This window comes from Corvus kubaryi, unplaced genomic scaffold (genome assembly GCF_017639235.1).
Source record: "Corvus kubaryi isolate FWS band 111438036 unplaced genomic scaffold, C.kubaryi_AGA036_p1.0 37387, whole genome shotgun sequence".
In the NCBI taxonomy this organism is placed as follows: domain Eukaryota; kingdom Metazoa; phylum Chordata; class Aves; order Passeriformes; family Corvidae; genus Corvus; species Corvus kubaryi.
The window spans coordinates 7,685,761-7,691,790 of NW_024581129.1; positions in this window are offsets into that span (position 1 = coordinate 7,685,761).

A 6,030-nucleotide genomic window follows, 5' to 3' on the forward strand; every position below is an offset into this window, starting at 1 on the left:
TCATTTCTTCATTAAGTGAAGGATTCAGAGTTGCATAAAAGCCCATCTCTACTGTCAATTTAATTTTGGCCAGACACCCTTTGGGACCACATTCCCTGAGCCTCCAGTAGCATCTTTCTGAGTGGGAGCCAAGCTGGAGTCGTACCTGCCCTGGAACATCCAAATGCGTTCCCTTGGAGCTGGTCCCACCTGGGAAACACCCCCTGAGCTGCTGCATTTTCATCTCAGCAGGTTTGAGCACAGCTCATTGTGGAGATGTCCTGGGCTCCATCAGTCTTTTGTGTCTTTTTTGTCATAATTTAATCCCTTTGTGTTTGGGAATAATGTCTCTGCTAGCATGAGGCAGATACTGGTGCTCATCAGTTCTATTTTGGGTGCCTGTATAATTTGCTCACCCAAGGGGAGCCCTGGAGAATGCGGCCCCGGAGCGGAGCTGCTGCCGTGGGATGAATGGTACCACAGTGTTCAGCATCCAGCTGGGAGAAGGGAAATCACTCCTGCAAAAACTCTTCCAGAGCCTCTCCTTGCTGTTGCTGACAGTGGTGAGGAAATTGGGTCACCGTGTGCTCCTGGGTTAGAGCAGGATCAAAGGAACTGGGATCGCTGGGAGCTCGTGGGGGGAGGATGGGGGTGGGCAGCCCAGTGCTCAGGGTTGTGCTAACTGAGATAGATAAATAAATCTTTCACCTCTCTCCAGGGAACATTTGGATGTGGAGGGTGCTGCTGGAGCAGCGCTGCTTTGCTGGGAAGCTGCTGGCTCAGGAAGGTTTTCCAGGCAGGAGAGGTGGCCTCTGCCTTCTGCTGCTGCTTCCTGTGGGCTGTGTGACTCTGGTATTGGCCAGGGCTCCCCAGAGCTGCCCCTGGATCTCTGCCTCTCCCTCCTGCTCCAGCCGGGCCTTTTTCCTGGGGGATTGGTACTGGTGGGGCAACAGAATTCATCCTGAATAGTCATACAATGGTTTAGACTGGAAGGAGCCTTTAAAGCTCATCCAGTGCCACCCCTGCCATGGGCAGGGACACCTTCCACTATCCCAGGGTGCTCCAAGCCCCATCCAGCCTGGCCTTGGACACTGCCAGGGGGATCCAGGGACAGCCACAGCTGCTCTGGGCACCCTGTGCCAGGGCCTCCCCACCCTCACAGGGAAGGATTTTTTCCTAACATCGTACCTGAATCTCTCCTCTTTCAATTTAAAACTGTTCCCCCTTGTCCTGTCACTATCTGCCCGTGTAAAAAGTTGCTCTCCCTGTTTTTTATGAGCTCCCTTTAGGCCCCGGAAGGGACTCCACATCCCTGGAGCCTTCTCTTCTCCAGGTGAACAGCCCCAGCTCTCCCAGCCTGGCTCCAGAGCAGAGGGGCTCCAGCCTTTGGAGTATCTCCATGGCCTCCTCTTTGAAGGGGGAAAAAAAAACCTGTTTAAGCTAAAAGGTACTTAACTAGGAAAGTCTCCTCTTTCCTACTGAATGTCATTTCTACATGTGTGGATGTGGTAACAGCAGGAGATGTCATCAAGTGGAAAAGTTCTTCCGAATGTCTCCAGTGATGGGGAGCCTGAGATGTTGTTCCTTGCTGTGTTGCTTTAGTTGGGACATTGGGAAAATTTCTCCATGGAAAGGGCTGTCCAGGCCTGGCAGAGCTGCCCAGGGCAGGGGTGGAGTCCCCATCCCTGGAGGGATTGAAAAGCCATGTAGATGTGGCACCTGGGGCCATGCTCAGTGGTGGCCTGTGTCTGGTCGTGGCCAGGGGCTGTGTCTGGTCACTGTCCTGTCCCTGGGTGCTCCCAGCCCTCTCTGCTCCCCCAGGCTGGGAACGGGAAGTTTTGCTCAGGAGGAGGCTGGGTCCCGTTTCCATGGCAAAGCAAGGCACTCTCCAGTGGTCCCTGCCTGAGCTGCTGTCACTGTTCCAGCGGGAGCCAGGAAATCCTCCTGGCTGTCCATGCTCAGTCCTGGCTGTTGATCCTTTCTTTGGGTGATGGCCCTTCCCTGCATCTGTGTTCCAGCCATGTTACCCATCCCTGAACATTGCCTGCTCACTCTTAAAGCATGAATAAAAGAAGTTCCCTTCCAGGAAATTAAATTATTTCATTCCTGACAGGGCTTGCCCAGCTTTAGGAACTGAATGAAAAGCAGTGGTTGGCTCAGTGCACAGTGTTTCAGAGTTAGCAGCTCCCCATTTCAAGTTTACACAATTTTTCAGGTCTCTGGGCTGCTGGGGCACAGGAAAATGTGGTTATTGAGGGTGGGAATGTGGGTGGGCTGACAGGACAGTCAGGGAGCCAGGGGCCAGGTCATTGCAGGGAAGATGTGCAGGGGTGTGTGTGACCAGGAGCATCCATCCCTTCTGTGGGAGCTTGGTGGATTTTAATACTAAATACCAGAATTAAGAATGGGAAATACCAGAATTAAGGTCTAAATGGCTTCATCCTGCTTGGATGGTTATTTTCCCCCCTCAAACACCAGTCTGTGCATGCAGAACTGACACAAATCCATCCCTGTTTTCCAGCAGGCAACGCTGTCTGCATCAAGGATCCCTGGAAATTTCCATCTGCACTGAGGCACCACAGCAGCAACTGGAAGGAAAACTCTTACACAACGTGGGCTCTGTGAAGGGGCAGAGGTCACCTCACCTGTGCCACAGCTATGAGCTGCAAATCATTCTGCAAGTTCTCTTTCAGCCCCAGTTGTGTAATCCCGAGGACTCTCAGTCTCCGAGATAAATATGGAAAGATAAGGCAGTGTCAGAGGAGCTGCTTTGCTTCTTTATGGCTCCTTAAGAGAGCTGACCCTGATGCTGGATTTGCTGGGGTCTTTCCTTGCAGCACCACGCTGTGCAGCACAGAATACTTTGTAATAACTTTTTTATAGCTATCCAGTCGGAATTCTGGTCTTTAAAATGTACCAGCACTGATTCACAGAGAGCACTTGAAGCATTTCAAGAGCATGGAGTGACAGGACAAAGGGGAACGGTTTCAAACTGACACAGAGGAGGTTTAGGTTAGATTTTAGGAGGGAATTCTTCCCTGTGAGGGTGGTGAGGCCTGGGCACAGGTGGGCTTTAACCCAAACCAGTCTGGAGTTCTGTGATTAAGTGTTTACAGTACTTGATGATTCTTTAGTGTCTCTTAAGTGTTTTTTGGAGTTTGGGTGGTTTGGGTTTAGAATCCCAGAATGATTTGGGTTGGAAGGGACCTTAAAGATCATCCAATCCTCAAATCTGCTGTTCTACACAGACCCTCATTTGGGTGCTTTGGTTTGTATAGAAAAGCAAATGAAAGGTGGCAGATCTGCTCGGTGAAGGAGGAGAAGAATGAAACACAGGGGGTGGATAAAGTAGGGGTATTCTGGCTTTCCTGCCCAGATAGATGAACATGGGAAACGTTCTCTGTGATTCCTAAAAAGGATTTTTGGAAGCCTTGGCTTGTTTGGTGCCACCACTTCCTGTACTAATTGACACAGTTGCTATTGTCACTTATTTAACAAATCGGTGCAAGCCCAAACAAGGACAAAAATAAGTGTCTGCTGATATGAACAGATTTATCTGTTCTCATCCCCACGCCTTTTCCCACGGGCAGACTTTCCGTGTATCTTATTGAGCAAACCTTGGTGCCAAGGATTCCATCTCCTCCGTGAGGGGCAAAGGCTGCTCAGAGCAGGGCTCTTGTCTTTGCATGTTCGTGGCACCTCTGAACACAAGGTAGGTGCTGAGGCCAAAGCTCCCACCAAAGGAAAACCCTTCCCTCGAGGCTGTGCTTTTTTTTGTCCTGTTTCAGGCCTGTGCTCAGCAATAATTAATTCCTTTGTTGCCTGAATGTGGAGCATTTCCTCTGCAAGGCTCAGGCAAACATCCCCACTCCCTCAGGAGTGGTAAATGTTTAAAAGCCAAGGACAGGGGGTTAATCCTTGCGTTTGGGCTGTGACCTTGCCGTGCTCTGAAGCCACCACTGTTGGGAGACAGAGCATGGACACGGTGGCACCGCCCTCAGCAGCGTTCCTGAGCCAGCTGTGTGGCAGCAGCACCCTGGATCGGCCACTTTGCTGCCTTTTCCCTGGCAAGGGAGGTGTCCTGGTGCTCCTGGGACTTGTCCATGCTGCTGGTGCCGCTGAGGATGTGGGATCTGGGATGTGGGATCTGGGACAGCTCAGCTCCTGTCAGCACCAGCAGCGCCTGTGCGGCGCCATGGGAGCTGCTGGAAGGAAGGACCAGCTGAAATCTGGATATGTGTTACATTAATCTCTCATAATAAGTACCCCAAAATAAACGAAATCTGGATTCCTTCTGCCCAAGTTAAAATTCTTCCCAAAGGAAGACTCGGCTGGTCGTGCTGGGAGCCGTGGGGACGGATGGATTCCATGGACCTGCTGGAAGCTGGCCCTGGGAGATGGTGCTCTGTGAGCTGACAGGATTGAATCGGGTATTTCCCTGTCCCACAGGTCCATGCAGGGGGTTCATGGGGGCCCCAAAGACCAGGCAAACCCCGCTCTCACTCTCCACATCCCAGTGATTTCTATAAGCTGATGCCAAGACCCCTTGGCTGTAGGAAGCAAGCTGTTGGGTGGGGAAATGGGTTGATGGAGCTCTTTTAGAGGTGCCTGGACTGGGATTCTCCTGCCTGACCCTTGTCTGTGGTATGGCCACAGGGACAGGCAAGTGGAAATTTCCTTCCCATCCCCAGGGCCTTGTGACAACACCATAAACCACCGTGGCGTTCTTTACCCTGCTTACAAGAGAGAAAAGTCCCTATGAACCCCAATCCTTAATCACCCACCACAAACACGGGGCTGCAGGAGGTTGCTCAAGGCTGCAGGGCCCATCCCTGGAGGGCTGGGCTGATCCCTGCCTGGACTGTGGGCACATTCCTGCTGCTGCAGGGAGGGAGCTGCACTGGGATCACCTGGGCAGTGGCGGCCGTGCCCATCACTGGGTATGTGTTACATTCATCCCTTGTAATAAATACTCCAAAGATCAGTTGAACCTGGGTTCCTTCAGCCCGAGTTAAAACTCCTCCCAATGGAACCCTTGTCTGGTCGTGCTGGGAGCTGTGGGTTGTGAGATGCTGGTACCTGGGGCTCCCCCTTATTCCCTCTGCCCTGCCTGAATCTGGCATTCCAGGCAGCAATCCCTGCTGGGATGAGGAGGATTTAGACAGGGTTTAATCAATGTCTGATCAATGGCAGCTTTTGGAGTGGCTGCTGGATCCCTTGGCCCTTTTGCCCACATCTTTATTTGAGAGCAGTGCAAGAGGGATATGAACCCCCAGCTTTGGGAGCTCTGGGCAGGATGTAGGCTGAGGTTTAGAGGAACTTTGAATGATGGTCTTCATTGACAGGGTGGGGAGGGCCTGGCACAGGTTGCCCAGAGAAGCTGTGCCTGCCCCATCCCTGGAAGTGTCCAAGGCCAGGCTGGACAGGGCTTGGAGCACCCTGGGATAGTGGAAGATGTCCCTACCCATGGCAGGGGGTGGCACTGGATGGTCCAGTTTCTTAGGGGTCCCTTCCCACTTGAACCAGTCTGAGATTCTGGGAGAGCAGCATCGACTGTTTCCCAGGGTGCTGCCCCTCGGCAGCTCAAACAGGCACAGAGGCCCCAGGGCTGAGCACAGGTGCCACACTCTGGGTCTCTGCATGGCAGGAACCACATCCTGAATCTTGGCAGAACCCCCTAAAACTGCACCATCAACAGCAACGAAAAACCCAGGAAAAAACCCCAAGCTTTGAACCAAGGCTTGGCAGTGATAACGAGCTTTGATATCCCTGGGGGCCGGCCCAACAGCTTTTATGACCCCTTTTTTTTCTTAGCAATGCAAATCCGATCTGTATTTAGAGCCTCCCATCCAGAGCTGCCTCTTCAAACAGTCACGGGGAGCCTGGCAGCCTCCTGGGGTCCCTGTCCCTGCACTGGGAGCCCTGGGCCCTGCACATCCAGGCTCTGCCTTCCAGCACCCCCAGCTGTGCCCCTGGCGTGGCTCCTCGGGCCCTGCCATGCTCCAGCTGCCCATGGCTGGTGCCGGGCGCGGTCCCTGCCCGGTGCAGGAC